Source organism: Canis aureus, chromosome 1, assembly GCF_053574225.1.
Source record: "Canis aureus isolate CA01 chromosome 1, VMU_Caureus_v.1.0, whole genome shotgun sequence".
Lineage (NCBI taxonomy): Eukaryota > Metazoa > Chordata > Mammalia > Carnivora > Canidae > Canis > Canis aureus.
Window position 1 is genome coordinate 88,945,217 of NC_135611.1, and position 17,797 is coordinate 88,963,013.

The window sequence follows — 17,797 nt, forward strand, 5'->3', positions numbered from 1 at the left end:
AGATTGAGCAAGCCTGAATTTTAAGTGTGGTCCAGATCCTCCAGGAGAGGAAATGAAATGATGGGGCACTGTTGTGAAAAAAGAAATGGGGCTTAATGGGTTTATTACCCATGGAGGCAGAGCCAGAGGAGGAAAGGTCTGAAGCAAATAACAAGATGAGCGGTGAATACAAAGAGCTGGAACTCTACAAAAAGAGATTCAAAGACCTTGAGAAGCTGGAGGGACCCTTTCTTCTCCGAACCAGATTCTGTCCCTTGGGAAAAGAGCTCGTGATCCTCGGTTGAGAATAAGGGAGGCTGGACAAAAACTCACCCATTCAGGACGGAAGCTGCAGACCTGAGACAAAGAATATCCGAAAGGGCAACAAAACTCCAGCCACACCAATACAGTGAGAAGGCAGCGTTACCGTCCCCCTTTTACAAGGAGGAAACTAAGGCTTAGGGTTGAGAAGACTGCCCTAGATCACAGAGCCCCCAAGTCGCAGGGTCAGTACTCTAGGCCAGGTCTGACTTGTCCCTACTCTGTTCTAGTGCCTTCTAGACTGGATCCTCCTGCATCCAATGATCTGGATGGAGCATCTGCCCCGTGGTCCCTGGATCCCTGGTGCTGCTTCCTCTGAGACAGGAGGGTCTCACCCTCCCCTCACACCCTCCTCCTGGCTACAGGCTTTCCTCTTCTCTCTCCTTCCTCTTTCCCAATCTGCTGTTTCCAGGGGATCCCAATGTGAGGTTTGTAGAAAGAAAACACCCTCTTCCTTCTCCTTCTCCTTTTCCGGTAGCTCCACCACCATCACCACCACCACCATGCTGACTCCACTGTCCTTCTAATCCTCCTCTTCATGAGTTGGGTTTTCCCCTAGACATCTCAACCAGAAAACAGAAGACCTCCTGGGGTCACTGAGCTTCCATGTGCCCCCTAATAGTCAGGATCCTGAAACTCCACAAGATTCCTAAATCATGGGCAGCCCGGGTGGCTCAGTGGTTTGGCACCACCCAAGGCCTAGGGCGTGGTCCTGGAGACCTGGGATCAAGTACCATGTCAGGCTCCTTGCGCCTGTCTCTGTCTGTCTGTCTCTCTCTCTGTCTCTCATGAAAAAATAAATAAAATCTTTTTAAAAATTCAAAATCATTTCATTTAAAATTTTCCTATATTTTGCTTTTTTTTTTTTAGTTTATTCATGAGAGACACACAGAGAAAGAGGCAGACACAGGCAGAGGGAGAAAGCAGGCTCCAAGCAGGAAGCCCAATGCAGGACTCAATCCCAGGACCCTGGGATTATGCTCTGAGCCAAAGGGACGCTCAACCACTGAGCCACCCAGGCATCCCAAGGGCTCAATACATTTTAATTGGCTTCAAAAAATTATGTTTTTACAGACCGGTCTCCCTGAGCATTCTATGATGGGCCAGAAGGTAGGTACGATATCCTACTCTATCTTTGTATCTCTTGTACCTCTCCTTGCTCAGGAACCAGCACATGACAGATACCCAATACTGTTAGGTTTTACTTCCTCATTAAGAGGGCAGCAAGGTATAATGATTAAGACCCTGCACTCTAGAACCAGACTGCCTGTGTTTGAATCACAGCTTCAGGCTTGATTAGCTGAGTGGCCTTGGCAAGTCTTTTAAACTCTCTGGGCCTCAGTCTCCTCATCTGTAAAAGAGAATAATAATAGCACCCACCTGTTAAGATTGGGTGAGAATTAAATTTTACAAACATATGCAAAACTCTTAGGACCTGGACCAGATGAAGTGCCATCCAAGTACTAGCCAGAATCATTCTTTCCTCAGCAAATACTTATCGACTTAGGTTCTACAGAGTTCATAACAGCGAAGAGTATTGTCAGACCAGCAGAGTGAGCACCTTGGAGCCCAGGACTGGAGGGAGGCAGGCAGTAGAGTCTACACCAACAAGCGTATGGCAGATGCTCTTCCTTCTGGCTAACACAGTCCTCCCCCTGCCCAGATGTCACTAAACCAGGATGTAGCAAACACATCCACCGTTCCAGTCACTGAGATAAGCATTCTACATGCATTACCTTGTTCGATTTTCACACCAGCTTAAGAAGTGGTTATAAAGTCTCCCTGTTTTCAGATGACACACAGGCACCATGTGACTAAGCAATTTGCCCCTGGCCATGCAGGTAATAAGTAGTGGAGGCGTGATTCCTACCCAGGTTGGTCTGATTATAAAATTCATGTCTTCTGACACCCACTAAGCCTGGGTAGGTGCCTTGGGGCCCTTGGTATGTCACCACCATAATGAAATGTAATTGCCACTTATTTGTCTCCCTCTAGAAGGTGGGTCTCACGAGAGCAGACTCTACTCTGCTCACCATTCTATCCCTAGCACCTGGCACATTGCCTGGTAGAGTACGGGGATCAAGAGCATGCGTTTTAAAAAAAAAAAAAAAAAAAGAGCCTGTGTTAATAAATAAGTGCATGGGAGAGCAACTCTTGATCTCAAAGTCATGAGTTGAACCCCACATTGGGAGTAGAGATTACTTCTTTTTTAAGATTTTATTTATTTATTTACTTATTAAGATTTTATTTATTTATTCATGAGAGACACAGAGGGAGAGAGAGAGAGAGAGGCAGAGGCACAGGAAGAGGGAGAAGCAGGCTCCATGCAGGGAGCTGGACGCAGGACTCAATCCTGCATCTCCAGGATCAGGCCCTGGGCTGAAGTGGCGCTAAAGCACTGAGCCAAAAAATAAAAAAAATAAAATAAAAAATAAAGCACTGAGCCACCCAGGCTGCCCTATTTATTTATTTTAGAGAGAAAATTGGGGGCAGAGGGGCGGAGGGGAGAATCCCAAGCAGACTCCCTGCTGAGTGAGGAGCTTGCTCTTAGGACCCTGAGACCACAACCCCAGACAAAATCAAGAGTTGGATGCTCACCTGACTGAGCCACCCAGGCACCCCAGGACATTTTTTTTTAAGTTATAATGAAAAGAATGAATGAACAGGGCTTTCTTTTTTAATGTGTACTGCCACCCTTCTTTGTCCCTGCGGCGAAGGAATCCTAGCTGTCATCCTAAAATCAAAATCTGGGATGCCTGGGTGGCTCAGCGGTTGAGCGTCTGCCTTTGGCTCAGGTCATGATCCCAGGATCCAGGATTGAGTCCCGCATCAGGCTCCTTGCAAGGAGCCTGCTTCTCCCTTGGCCTGTGTTTCTCGTGAATGAATGAATAAAATCTTTTAAAAATAAAATAAAGATCTGAGTACAAACCCCAAGTTCATTTCCACCCTCCTGTAATTTGGTCAGACAGAGCAAAGCTCCCGTGGCACTGGACCCAAGCTGCATGGACAGACCCCTTCCTCAAGTGCAGGGCTCCTAGCACCATCCTCACCTTGCACCCTCATCCCCATCAGTATGCAAAATAGTTTTAACACACTTTGAAAAGATGCTTGTAAGATTGGCCCTTGGCTGGAGTCTGAAAACTTGATTTGGAGAAAATTCCCACCACTCCTAGAGCTGATAAGAGTGGCTCACTGCCCCTAAACTGTTTGCACAAACAATGTAATTTACCCTAATACCAGCTTCCCTTCTGGGAACCTGAACTTCTGGTACATGCTCTACAGGGAATGCTGACGTAGCCAAACCTAGACTTTGTTCCGTGTGCCTTTTCCCTTTGCCAATTTTGCTCTGTGTCCATTACTGTAATGGATGCATCACAGTACATGTACTAAGTCTTGTGAGTCCTCTTACAAATCACTGAAACTGGGGGTGGTCCTGGGGACTCCAAGACACCATCTCTGCAAAGGAGCCAAGTGTAAAATGCTTCCTGTCCAATCCTGTCTGTGAAAGACAGGACTCACACACCCAGAGCCCACAGGAACCAGGCAGGAACATAAAGATGTGCAACTGGATGAGTGGGATCTGGGACAAATAGATGAGTGTCAAATAGTCAGGGGCTAACTCAGCTCCTGGCCGACCAGCTAGTTCATAGCCACTGACAGTACATCCTCTCTTCTGCCAATGACAGGTACTGGCAAATGATAACACAGAAACCCCTGGGCAGGATTTGGCCTTCTTCCAAAACTCAAAAGAGAAATGCTCTGCATCCTCAGATACAATGAAGATTCCTTTAAAATAAAATATAAAATAAAAGGGGATGTTTGTCTGGACTGCAAGAAACCAGCAGAAAAGGTGGAACACAGCTCAGCTTGAGAAGAGTAAATAGCCCTGGGTCACCACGTCCTTCTTGGGTTTCTCTTCTGCAGCAAAGCTGACCTTCATGACATGGACTGTCAGCACCCACGCTCTGAATCGGCTTATACCAAGTCACACTAAGGAGACTCGACACGTGGTAGCACAGATCCTAAAGCTATTAAGCTGAGCAGCAAATACATGAAGGGAGGAAAAATAAAATTCAAGATCACTGCCTGCATAAACGAGTCTTGCCTCTGGTTGACATAGCTCACCTTGGTTCTAGGCTGAGTCCGACTGGTAGTGACAGACAAGAAGAGGGCGAGTGGTCAGTCATGACTTCAGGGCTATGGCTGAAGGACTAAAGGGGCCCCTGGTCTTATGAGAAAAGTTCACACTGGACCCTGCAGTCCCCAAGCAGCATATCCCACACCCCAGTAATGTTGGGCTTCCCAAAAGGCGTAGAAAGGTCAGGACTGTAGTGCTACAGCACCCACTAGCCCACTAGCCGGTTACAGCCCGATCCCTCCCACCTCTGCAACCAATGCCCCACACATGCCCTCACTCCCCTGTTTACATAGAGTTCATGGGCTCCCGCTGGCCTGGGTCTCCTCATAGCCTTCTGCCCCTTCTTCCCATATCCCAGAGGCTTTTCTTCCTCCAGCATCCAGCCCCTACCCCATCCCTACATTTCAGTTCCCAGCACTTATGTCTGCCTCCCTCAGATGGTATCCACTTCCTAGGCCCCACCAAGCTCCTGTATGCACAGGGCACCCAGCTGACCTCCAGCTCTGTCCCTTCCCCACTCTTGCTCCAGTCTGATGTCTCCAAATGCCTCCAGACCACTGGTTCTCAAAACACAAAGCTCCAGACCAGCAGCAGCAGCATTGCCTGATGACTTGTTAGAGATGCAGATTCTCAAGCCCCACCCCAGACCTACCGAATCCAAAGTTAAAAACTCAAATCTGGGGCTGTAGACAAGCCCTCCAGGCGATTCAGATGCAGCTGACGTTTGAGAACCACTGCACTACACACTTCCACTTGCTTACCCTGTGGCTTTCTCAAACATTTCTCAAATGTTTCTAAATCCAGGTGAATTCCCTCTTTCTCTTACTGCTGCCTATATTTACCAGTAATACAAGATCAAAAGAGCACAACCCAAGTTCGATATGGTAGGCCTCCAAAATGCAAGAGGTATTTTTTAAATTCATAATTATTTTGTGACTGTAGAGCATGAAGGCAATTCTCCACATGACTACAGAGAAAAGCACTGCCTTGCAGCTTGGGAAAGAAAAAACAAAATTAACTAACTCATGCAAAAATGTCTATCCGTGGGGCACCTGGGTGGCTCAGTGGTTGAACGTCTACCTTTGGCTCAGGTTGTGATCCGGGGGTCCTGGGATCAAGTCCTACATCGGGCTCCTCGCAGAGAGCCTCTTCTCCTTCTGCCTGTGTCTCTGCCTCTCTCTGTGTGTCTCTCATGAATAAATAAAATCTTTTTAAAAAATTAAATCTGGGAATATACTAAAAACCAATGCATATAATTTTTAATTTATTTTTAAATAAATTGTTAAAAAAGTATATTTTAATAAGTAGAATGGACAAATATTAACCCACACAATATCAAACAATATTTTCATTCAAGTGTTTAAAATGTCCATCATTAGCACCAATGCATTTTTGTGTGTGTGTGTGTTTGATGTGCACACTTTTGGTGTATTACTAACATTTGAGAGGTGCATGATTCTTACTGTGCATTAAATCAGCATATAGGATAATAGGTCCCTGCCTGCTTATTCCCCTTCATTTCAAAGAAACTATGATATTAATTAATTCTTCACTCAAATCCTTTGGAACATCAGGTACCACATGCACGAAGCCCTATGGCAAATAAAAAGATGAGCCAAAACTGAAATAAATTTCAAAAAGAGCAAAAGGCTCAATTTACGTTTTCATTGTTCTAACCCATGGCAATTAGGGAATCTATTCAAAACTGATTTTCCTTTCTCTGTCTAGTTTCCCTTTATTTTTTTTTTTTAAGATTTTATTTATTTATTCATGAGAGAGAGAGAGAGAGAGAGAGAGAGGCAGAGACACAGGCAGAGGGAGAAGCAGGCTCCATGCAGGGAGCCTGATGTGGGACTCGATCCCTCCCCTGACTCCAGGATCAGGCCCTGAGCTAAAGGCAGATGCTCAACCGCTGAGTCACCCAGGCATCCCTAGTTTCCCTTTAAAAAAGAATAAAAGTAGGGATACCTGGGTGGCTCAGCGGTTGAGCATCTGCCTTCGACTCAGGGTGTGATCCTGGGATCTGGGGACCTGCACTGGGCTTCCAGCAGGGAGCCTGCTTCTTCCTCTGACTGTGTCTCTGCCTCTCTCTGTCTCTCATGAATAAATAAAATCGAAAGAAAGAAAAAGAAAAGAAAAGAAAAAAGAAAAGAAAAGAAAAGGAAAGGAAAGAGAAAAGAAGAAAAGAAAAGAAAAGAAAAGAAAAGAAAAGAAAAGAAAAGAAAAGAAAGAAAAGAAAAGAAAGAAAAGAAAGGAAAGGAAAGGAAAGGAAAGGAAAGGAAAGGAAAGGAAAGGAAAGGAAAGGAAAGGAAAGGAGAAAAGAAAAGAAAAGAAAAGAAAAGAAAAGAAAAGAAAAGAAAAGAAAAGAAAAGAAAAGAAAAGAAAAGAAAAGAAAAAAGAAATGTCCTAAGTAGGCAAATCTGTATCAGAAAGTAGATCCGGGCTGTTTAGCCTGGGGAAGGAAAGGGATTGGGAGATGCCAGCTAAGGGGTGGAAAGGGCTCATGGAGGAGTGGTATTCATTTTAGAATACCTGGCAATAAAAATGTCCCGAAATTAGGCAGCCCCGGTGGCGCAGCGGTTTAGCGCTGCCTGCAGCCCGGGGTGTGATCCTGGAGACCCGGGATCGAGTCCCACATCGGGCTCCCTGCATGGAGCTTGCTTCTCCCCCTGCCTGTGTCTTTGCCTCTCTCTCTCTGTGTCTCTATGAATAAATAAATAAATAAATAAATAAATAAATAAATAAATAAATCTTTTAAAAAAATGTCCTGAAATTGATTATGGTAATGGTTGCACAACTCTGGGAATAAAACCAATGCATTGCATACTTTAAATAGGTGAATTGTATGGCAGGTGAATTATATCTCCATAAAATTATTTTTTTTTTCTTGAAAAAGAGAGAGAGAGTTAGAGGTGAGGGGCAGATAGAGAGGGGGAGAGAGAATCTTAAACAGGCTCCACCCTCAGTGCAGAGCCAGACACTGGGGCTGACCCTGAGATCATGACCTAAGCCAAAATCAAGCGGCAGACACTTAACCAACTGACCTACCCAGGAGTCCCAATAAAATTATGTTTTTAATGGCCTAAAGCAAGAAAAGAATTACAGATTCAGTTATCTAAAAAGTATTAGAGGGATCCCTGGGTGGCGCAGCGGTTTGGCGCCTGCCTTTGGCCCAGGGCACGATCCTGGAGACCCGGGATCGAATCCCACGTCGGGCTCCCGGTGCATGGAGCCTGCTTCTCTCTCTGCCTCTCTCTCTCTCTCTCTCTCTCTCTCTGTGGCTATCATAAATAAATAAAAATTAAAAAAAAAAATAAAAAGATACCTCAATTATGTAGCTGCTTCTGTCTTTTTTGCATCATAAATTTCTCCCAAATGAAAATAAGAGATAGATTTCTACTCTCATTTTAAAAATCACAAGCACTTGGGATGCCTGGGTGTCTCAAAGGTTGAGCGTCTGCCTTTGGCTCAGGGCATGATCCCGGGGTCCAGAGATTAAGTCCCGCATCAGGCTCCCTGTGAGGAGCCTGCTTCTCCCTCTGCCTGTGTCTCTGCCTCTGTGTGTGTCTCTCATGAATAAATAAATATCTTTAAAAAAATTTTTAATAAAATAAAATTCACAAGCACGTTTGCAAATACAGTTCTTTAGAGTTCTTACTATTATCTCAAAGGGAGATAATCATGCCCCTAATTTTATATTTCGGAATGTGCCACTCGGACTATATGAGGTTTATTAAACCCAGTTAACGGGATCCCTGGGTGGCACAGCGGTTTGGCGCCTGCCTTTGGCCCAGGGCGCGATCCTGGAGACCCGGGATCGAATCCCACATCGGGCTCCCGGTGCATGGAGCCTGCTTCTCCCTCTGCCTGCGTCTCTGTGCCTTTCTCTCTCTGTGACTATCATAAATAAATAAAAAAATTAAAAAAAAAAAAAAAAAACCAGTTAACTGTTGAGGGCAGATGTTCCTCCTGCACCTAAATCCTGCACCCTTTTTTCCATACTCTTTAGCATCTAGGGGTGCCACATAGATACTGACTGGCCGATTTGCAGAGATGGTAAGGCTGACTCATCTCAGTAGGGAGAATTCCCACGTCTTGATTTTTCCGGAAGCTGGACCAGCTACAACAATGCTGCATTCAAGCCAAGTATAATCTGATTCATCACTCATCAGAGATCTTGTGGTCCCATGAAAAGAACCCTTTGCTTTTAAAAATCTTTGCTCTTTGGGAATTTATTTCAGTTTTGGTTCATCTTTTTATTTGCCTAAGGACCTAGTGCATGTAGTACCTGATGTTCCAAAAGATATTAATGAATTCATAGCTTCTTCATTTCGGCTATGTATTTCGGCTTTGAGGTGAAGGGGAATTTGTAGGCAGGGGCGATTCTACACGAAAGAGCAATAGAGAAGAACCATGGTCTAGAGTAGGAAGACCACCACTAGCTTCATCTGTAAAATGAGGGGAAAAGAAATATTTCTCCCCAGATCATTACATAGATTTAATGAGAATGTATCTGAAAATAGCTAATTTGCAATAGGCATGGACTCTAAATCGAGTAGTCCAATACCTTGATCTCTCCTATGGAGACCAGTAGGTTCTTCCAGACATTCAGGCTACTAAACCTCAGATCTTGAGAATGTTGACCAACATTACCCATTTTTACTAAACTCCCCAATGATTCTCCTGACATCACTGAAAAAACCATTCACTGGACACATTCTAAGGAATTTTTTTTCTCATGTGTGGACTACAAAATAGCATTTGTTCACCAAATAAAACTCTGGACTATATTGCTATTTAAGAAGAAAACGCAGTGGAAGAAGGGAAACCTTTACTTACTGCAATTACAAGGAGACAAGAATCTGAATTTCTTCGAATACAACAATCTCCTCAAGAAGGAGAATTTATATCTAATCTTGCCCAGTTAAATTATTTTTCATTCAAAGGAAGCTGTAAGTTCCTTCCTACAAGTAGATAGCCTCGTTCCAATAAAAGCCAAAACACAGGAAAAGTATCTGAGTAAAAGAAAAAAGGATCTGGGAAGAATTTGAAGGATTTCCCACCACTCAGCTATTTAGTAAATCTTCCCAATATCCTTGATCACGTATATATTTGAAACCACATTCTTTTCTCTCTCTTTTTTAAAGATTTTATTTTTAAGTAATGTCTACACGTGGGCTCAAACTCATAACCCCAAGAGTAGTATGCTCTACCAACTGAGCCAGCCAGGCAGCCTGAAACCACATCATTGCTCCATAACAATGACTTTCTTAGCTCATGAATGAAAGCACTTTTATTAGTTTGTCAATTCATATTTGTGTTCTCACTTAAATGTATGTCTTCAAATTGCAAGCTGGACAATTTTAAGCAGATGCAGGTCAATGACTTTCATTATTACAAGACTTTCCTCAATTATACAAACATTTTTACAACTAGAAATAATGTTGTTGGACCATTGGACTCATTTAACATAAAAGCAGAAAAAGGGGCACCTGGGTGGCTGTCAATTAAGCATCTGCCTTCAGCTCAGGTCCTGGGATTGAGCCCCACATCAGGCTTCCTGCTTGTCAGGCAGTCTCCATCTCCCTCTGCCCCTTCCTCTGAGCTCTCTCTCTCTCAAATAAATCAATAAAACCATTAAAAAAAAAGGGGGGGGGGGCAGAAACAAAATACATAGTTCGAGGTATTTGGGAAAATTATTTCCAATCTACTTTCTGAAGTTTTGCTGTGACCTTGTATTCCTGTATTTACCAAGCAGCAACTTTTTCCTTAAGGTTTATTCCAACTACTTTCAAAAAAGTACTTGAGTCACTGTTAAAAAAATAATAATAAACCCAGTATAAACAGGATACCTAAAATAAAGCTAGTTAAAGGAAGCGTAGAGATAAACGTCAACAAGCATCTAGATATTAATGTGCATCTAGTTAATCAGTGCAGTTTGAGCCTTGGGTAGCTTCATTCCTTTGCTGCCAAAACAGAAAGGAAACCCTCGTGGATTTCTGGTTGTCTCTATTAAAAGAAAGCATATGCACACTAAGTACCTGAAGCTACCATGCCATGGCCACAAAGACAGTGACCCAGAAATCCCTACATGTTTATACATATTCTGGGAACATGATTTTACTTTTACTTTATTCCCATTCAACCTTTTCTCGACCCTACAAAAAAATACCTTTTAGAGGATCCAGTAGTTCCAGCGCTGGGGAGAGAGAGAAGAATGGGGTATTGTTTAACAGGTAGAGTTTTTGGAACAATGAAAAAGTTCTGGAAATGGAGAGTAGTGATGGTTGCCTTGTCAGTGTACTTAATGGCACTGAACTCTACATGTAAAACTGTTAAAATGGTGAATTTCATGCTATGTATATTTTATCATAATAACAGTTAAAGAATAAAAGTATCCAGAAACAAAAAATTCACAGGCTCGTGTGCTAACCACATGTCCAAATCTCGTTGAGTAGCCTGACACTTAGCAGCTTAGGCGTGTTTTTCCTGCTTTGGCAAAATAAAGGCGTGTTTTTCCTGCTTTGGCAAAATTTTCATCAACTCCACTTCAAATGTGGCAGTTGATGAAAATGTATGGAAGTGAATTATAAATCCCTTCTCCACACTGGACAGTATGTTTCACCCCAAGATACCTTAGGTGGTGCTTTTCAAATGTTATTGTGCAAAAGATCCCCTGGGGATCTTGAATCGGCAGGTCTGGGCTCACTTTTAACAGGCCCCCAGGGGCGCCTGGCTGGCCTCAGTCAATTAAGCATCTGCCTTGGGCTCAGGTCCTGCAAGATTCCAGGGTCCTGGAATCCGGCCCCTGGGGGAGGACTCCCTGCTCGGTGGGAAGTCGGCTTCTCCCTCTCCCTCTGCTGCTCCACCTGCTTGTGCTCTCTCTCTCTCTCAAATAAATAAATAAAATATTAATAAAAAACAAAAACAGGCCCCCAGGTGAAGCAGCTAGTGCCTGGATCTCACTTGGACCCGCTGGGCCTCAGAGCACTTCGGAGTAAAAAGACTATCCCGCTATCAATCTAACCATCTAGAACCACAGTCCCCTCACTAGGAAATGGGGAGGATTAGTCACACCTTTCAAGAGAATTAATTGAGGACGGAAATTACCCACCAACCACCGTTCGTAAAAATGCGTTGAGAAACTTCCACACAGTGCCCGACGCCGGGGGCTTCCCAAGTGTCCCCACCCACCTCTGGGACTAGGAAGGTGCCACCGTCGGTAAGGACGGTGGACAGAGAGGCATTTTCGCAGAAAGCCTTCCCGCAAACTTCAAAAACAGTCCCGAGAACACCCTTCTCAAGCTCGAAGAATGCCTGGAATTCAGTGGCCTTTATCCAACATAAAGATCTCCTGCTCGGCTTCGCTGAGTTCCCTATAGAAGAGCCCTGCAGCCTTGAATACGGACGACGCCCAGCCTGGTGAAGGGAGGGCTCTTCGGCGCTGGGGGCGCAGATCGAGGCCCCGCAGGTGGCCGTGGCCCGCGGGCCCCTTCGGGCTCTCGGCCGCGCGGGGTTCGCCAGCCCCGTAGCTGAGACCCGCGGGGGACCCGACCCGCAACCCCCACCTGCCTGCAACTCACCGGCGCCTCCCTCGCCCCAGGGCACGAGCTCCTGCCCTCCCCACCGCCGCCAGCGCCGGCCGCGCCGGCAGAAACCAGAGGCCCTTTTAAAGAGCTCAACAGAAAGTGAAAGAGCCCCTATTCCTTGGGGGAGAAGGCGCCAGGCCAGGTAGGAAAAGGACGGCGGCTCCCAAGGGCACCTGTAGCTGCCCCAGGTGCGTGCCCGAACCCTCTTCCAGACGATCCCCCAAGAGACACCCTGCGATGCGCTGCGGTCCCCCGCGGGGGGCTGCCAGGCAGAGAAGTCCGCCAAGCATCCCCAGAGAGGAAAGATACCAGCGCCCAACAAAGTACACCCCGAAAGCACAGGGAGACGGGGGCGGGGAGCTCCAACCCGCACGTCCTCTCGCGGCCCCCCGCCTCCGCCCGCGCGCAGATCCCGGCGCCAGCAACGCGCCGCACCCCGCACACCCCTCGCCCGCAGGACCGGGAGCGGTGGGGGGCATCCCGGCGGCGGCTGAGCCCCGGCGGCCGCGGGGCGGGGGCGGGGGCGGGGGCGGGGGAGGGGAGGCGGAGGGGAGGGGAGGGGAGGGGGTACTCGCCTGCGGACGCGGCCGAGGGCGGCTCCCGGGGGCGCGGGGGCGCGCTCGGACGCGGCGCGGCTGCTGGGCGGGTGTCCCTCGCGCGGCCGCGCTGGTCGCTGGCGGCGCCTGGCCGGAGCCGGGGTGCGGGACGCTGCCCAGGGAATGGGCGGGCACCAGTGGCCTCGCTGGCTGCTCCTGTGTATTATTGTGGACTCGAGCTATTTCCTGTTTGGAGGTCTGGGAGAAAGGAAAAAAAAAAAAAAAAAAAACCAGGGTGGGGGCAGGGGGAGTGGGCGGCGGAGAGCCAGAGAGCCGCGGCCCGGAGGGGAGGAGGACGGGCGGCGGCTGTCACCTGCTCCCTCGAGACCCCAAGGGCGCCAGGTTCTAGTCTGGGGGCAAGACACGCAGCTTATTGCAGCCCTGCTTTGGGGTGTTGGCAGCGACGGGGGGGGCTCGCAGGCGCCACCCAGCGGTGGGGCAAGGACTGTGGCCGCAGGGACCTCGGGGCCTCCAGCGGGGGCATCCAACCCGCGGCCGCTTCCCTGCTCCGGGGACCCGCGGCTGAGCTTGCTTTGCGCGGGGGCCGAGGGGATTCGCTGTGCTGCCGCCTTCCCGCCCGTCCTCGGCCCGGCTTCCCGGTCCTCTCGGCGCTGTGCGCTAGGAAGCACTTCGCCGCGCTACCCTTCCAAGACCCCGGAGGGATGGTCGTGGGCCGTGACTGCAGGTGCTTGGCGCTGCTGGGATCTCTGCTCTTGCTTGGGGGTGGGTGGGATAAGAAGCGGGTTGGTGATTTTGGTGGCGAGTTAAGTTTTGATACGCTTCCGCGCCCCTCCCCCACGAACTTCACCCTCAGCCGGGATCACAGGGTCTGAGGCCCCAATCCGGAAATACCGGTTCCTCCCGCTGGGACAATAGGTGAGGGCGGGAGCCTTAACCGCAGGGCCTGCTTAGTCACCGCGGGAACCCCTGCTCGCCGGGAAGGCAGCGGCGTCCTAGTGCCCAAGCCTGCAACTGGCCGGCAGGTGCGCCTTCCATGGAGTCACGTTAAAAATCCTGGGAAGGGAATAGGAAGTTATTGTTTAATGGGTGCAGAATTTCACTTTGGTATGATGACAAAGTTCTGGAGAGGGATAGTGGTGTGGGTTGCACAATAGTGTGAGTATACTTAATGCCACTGAACTGTATGCTTAAAAATGGTTAAAAAGGGAGCACCTGGGTGGCTCAGTGCTTAAGCGTCTGCCTTCGGTTCAAGTCATGGTCTCAGAGTCCTGGGATCCAGCCCCCCACGTCGGGCTTCCTGCTCAGCGGGCAGCCTGCTTCTTCCCCTTCCCCCTACTCCCTCTTTCTCAAACAAATAAATAAGATTTTTTTTTATGGTTAAAATGCCTAATTTCGTGTTATGTATATTTTCCTGCACATGCAAAGAAAAACCTCCAAGAAGGCTCATTGAAGACACCTTAGCATATGACTGCCAAACCCTCCTGCCTTCCTTCCCACCCAAACCTCTGCCAGAAGTAATGGAATGAATGAGCGCTTCTAATAAAGCTCAGGTTCATTCAGTTTAGACTTCTGGGCTACCTATCAACAACTTATTTCAAAAAGTGAGTAGATTGAGCCTAGTAGACAGTACAATTTTTAAAAAGAGAACAGTAATTTCCCATGGAAGTGGAAAGTATGTGAGGTGAATTTAAAACAATTATTTAACTCCACATTCCTTAGGTATATACTCTAAGGATGGAAAACATGTTTTTTTTTTTATTTTATCTTATTTATTTATTTGAGAGAGAGAGAGAGAGAGCATGCAAGAGCAGGGGGGAACAAGACACAGGCAGAGGGAGTCGCAGGCTCCTTACAGGAAGCCCAATGCAAGACTCCATCCCATGACCCTGGGATCATGACCTGAGCTGAAGGCAGTTCACCAACTGAGCCACCCAGGTGCCCTGGAAAATGTTTTAAAAAAACTAAACAATGGGAAGCCTGGGTGGCTCAGCGGTTGGACGTCTGCCTTTGGCTCAGGGCATGATCCCAGAGTCCCAAGATCGAGTTCCACATTGGGCTCCTTGTACAGAGCCTGCTTCTCCCTCTGCCTGTGTCTCTGCCTCTCTCTCTCACGGTCTGTCATGAATAAATAAATAAAATCTTAAAAAATAAATAAATAAACTAAACTAAACTGCTTTTTGATAATAATAATAATAATGTTAGTAAGAAGTAATTATGTGAATGGCCTTAAGAATCAAGATTTTTTTTTAAGATTTTATTTATTCATGAGACAGAGAGAGAGAGAGAGAGAGAGAACAGCAGAGACACAGGAAGAGGGAGAAGCAGGCCCCATGCAGGGAGCCCTATGCGGGACTCAGCCCCAGAACCCCAGGATCATGCCCTGAGCCAAAGGCAGACGCTCAACCACTGAGCCACCCAGGCATCCTAGAATCAAAATTTTTTAGTATGAAAAAATAAATATAAAACCAAAGCAGTTAAGCAATATTAAATTTGAGTTGGAATTATTATTTAGAACTCATGGCATACTTTTCTTTTTATTTTATTAATTTTTTTTTTCATGGCATACTTTTCTTAAAACATAGATATATATTTCCAGGGTTGCATGAGTGGCTCAGTAGGATAAGCATCAACTCGATTTAGGCTCAGGTCATGAGCTCAGGGTCATGAGATCCAGCCTCAGGTCATCCTCACACTCAGCATGGAGCTTGCTTAAGGTTCTGTCTCTCTTTCTCCCTCTGCCTCTCCCCTCATGCTCTCTTGCTCTCTCTTAAAAAAAAAAAAAAAAAAAAATCCAAGTGATGTGGGAATCATAGGCAGAAGAAAAATTATTAAATTTTCTTAACTACTTATAGCTCATTGACAAGTTCTTGAAATAGGCAGAATGACCTTCCTCTGGGAGTTCAGCTGCCTCAATGTTGACACTTTGCTATGACCAAAAGACAATATTAGGGCAGCCCAGGTGGCTCAGTGGTTTAGCTCTGTCGTCAGCCCAGGGCAGGATCCTAGAGACCCAGGGTTAGAGTCCCACATCAGGCTCCCTGCGTGGAGCCTGCTCTTCCCTCTGCCTGTGCCTCTGCCTTTCTCTCTCTCTCTCAAATAAATAAATAATTAATTAATTAAATCTCTTTTTTTAAGATTTTATTTATTTATTCATGATAGACACACAGAGAGAGAAAGGGCTAACAATATTGGCTAACAATAGCCAGCCCCCTCAGGATCCTGGAAATCTTGTTTTCGAAATACCCAAGAGGCTTACGTTATCCCTAACCCCTTCCCAACTTAAAGGTATATAATGGGCCACTGTTTACGACTGAAATACAGCTCTTTTTGCCCATGGGTCTTATCCCTGTGCTCTAATAAAAATCACCTTTTTGCACCAAAGACATCTCAAGAATTTTTTCTTGGCCATTGGCTTTAAACCCTCCTGTTTTTCCTACATCATAAGGTCTATTTATTCAAAATACTCATCTAACATTGACCAATCTGGTAGGAATAAGCATTCCGAGATTTCAGATTGTGGTCTCTCAATACTATATTTCCCTAAGAAGAACTATATCTACTTGGAGAAGTGGTTGATTTTCGATCACAGGCAAGAAATATTCAAAATATGCCTGGAATATCTTGTCAATTTAGGAAACAGGGAAGCTATCAAAAACTAAGGTTGACCTCAAATACAATCTGAAGCTAACTTTTAGAAGCATCCACCAGCCAAACTGGGGTAAATTTTAAGGCTCAAGAAGAAAAATCACTGAAAATAAGGCTCATCTCCTTCCTCCCACCCCAATGCTTCCCTGTCGTGCCATGATGGGGATGCCCATACATACACTGCCCTGAAGACTGGGTAAGTTAAGGTTTCATTGTCTAAGCTTCCACCAGTGAGGGATAAAAGCTTGTATGTAGGGATCCCTGGGTGGCGCAGCGGTTTGGCGCCTGCCTTTGGCCCGGGGCACGATCCTGGAGACCCGGGATCGAATCCCACGTCAGGCTCTCGGTGCATGGAGCCTGCTTCTCCCTCTGCCTGTGGCTCTGCCTCTCTCTCTCTCTCTCTGTGACTATCATAAATAAATAAAAATTTAAAAAAAAATTAAAAAAAAAAGCTTGTATGTGAATATTCCTTTCTTGTCTACAGCCATACCGCCCTGAACACGCCCAATCTCATATGAATATTCCTTTCTTTTTCCCCACAAAATGAAATATCCTGAGACTCCATATATATTGCTTCTCAGAAATCAAGTCACCCTCATCAAGCAAGCAGGTGCCTGAAGCAGCAGCCTACTGAGTGAGTCTCCCTTCTATTGGCTTTCTCTGCTTCTCCTGTCCCTCACTTTCAGTAAGATCACTTTCCCCAATAAAGCCCCATAACTCAAGGCTCTGCTTCCTGGGAAATCCAGGCTAAGACAAGTACAAACCATGTCTCAGGATAACTAAATAGTTGATGAAGAAACTATTCCAGCCAACAAATGAGGATTGACAATATTTGAATATCAGCATTTTCCAAAACCCTAATAAAAACAGTGGATCAAAGCAACAGTCATCAGTGGTCACTAACATCGTAGAAAAGATCACCAGACGTTATGTGCCATCTGCTGGAAATACACACCACCACAAATCACACACTCTGGCCAGAAAGAGCAAACCTGAGTCTGACCAAGGTTCTAGATCCAACTACCCATTTATAAGAATAACTAGAAGAAAGGAATATGTTGAACACCACTTGACAGGATACATCAACAAAATCCAGAATGTGGGAAACTCAAGAAGTCAAATGATCCAATTTCCTAACAGCCAGCAAGGCATTAGAGATGAAGGGGAAGAAACCTATAAATTAAAAGGCTTAAGTGACATTGAAGAAACACAACATGTATTTCTTGTTTGGGCCCCAGTTCAGAATAGCTAGACACTAAAAAAAGGTTAAGCTATTTGAGGGAAACTTGACATTCTCTAAGTTTTAATATGTTTTAATTACATGCCACTGATTTACTAGTATATGGGGTTGATGTTGCTATTACATGTGTTTGGGTGGCATATTATATATATACACACACACACTAAAATACATGTTTAATTTCTTTCTGTATCTGAACTGAAACAAATATTTCAAAGACTTGGATTTGGGGTTTTCTTTGGATGTGTTCAGGTAGGAAGAAAGGGACTCTGGCTGGCATAGCTGGTAACTGACATTATCTCAGTTTTTACCACCCACTCTATTCATT

At 46.0% G+C, this 17,797-nt stretch overlaps 1 protein-coding gene and 2 long non-coding RNA genes across 4 annotated transcripts in view; 2 read left to right on the plus strand and 1 right to left on the minus strand.

Moving 5' to 3' along the window:
• LOC144319572 (uncharacterized) overlaps positions 1–6,178 on the plus strand; it is a 40,914-nt gene extending 34,736 nt beyond the window's left edge. The window contains exon 4 of the long non-coding RNA XR_013385369.1: positions 3,987–6,178. This is a non-coding gene — a long non-coding RNA (uncharacterized LOC144319572). The remainder of the gene's footprint in view (positions 1–3,986) is intronic.
• Positions 1–12,746, minus strand: part of TJP2 (tight junction protein 2) — a 124,456-nt gene extending 111,710 nt beyond the window's left edge. Inside the window, exon 1 of the mRNA XM_077907815.1 lies at positions 12,603–12,746. The gene's annotated coding sequence lies outside the window, so the exon portion shown is untranslated. The remainder of the gene's footprint in view (positions 1–12,602) is intronic.
• The window catches only part of LOC144319576 (uncharacterized), a 42,835-nt gene continuing 37,668 nt past the window's right edge, over positions 12,631–17,797 (plus strand). The window contains exons 1-2 of one of the 2 annotated variants that reach the window (XR_013385371.1): positions 12,631–16,425; positions 16,788–16,863. This is a non-coding gene — a long non-coding RNA (uncharacterized LOC144319576). The remainder of the gene's footprint in view (positions 16,426–16,787; positions 16,864–17,797) is intronic. The other variant, XR_013385370.1, reaches the window with a different exon arrangement.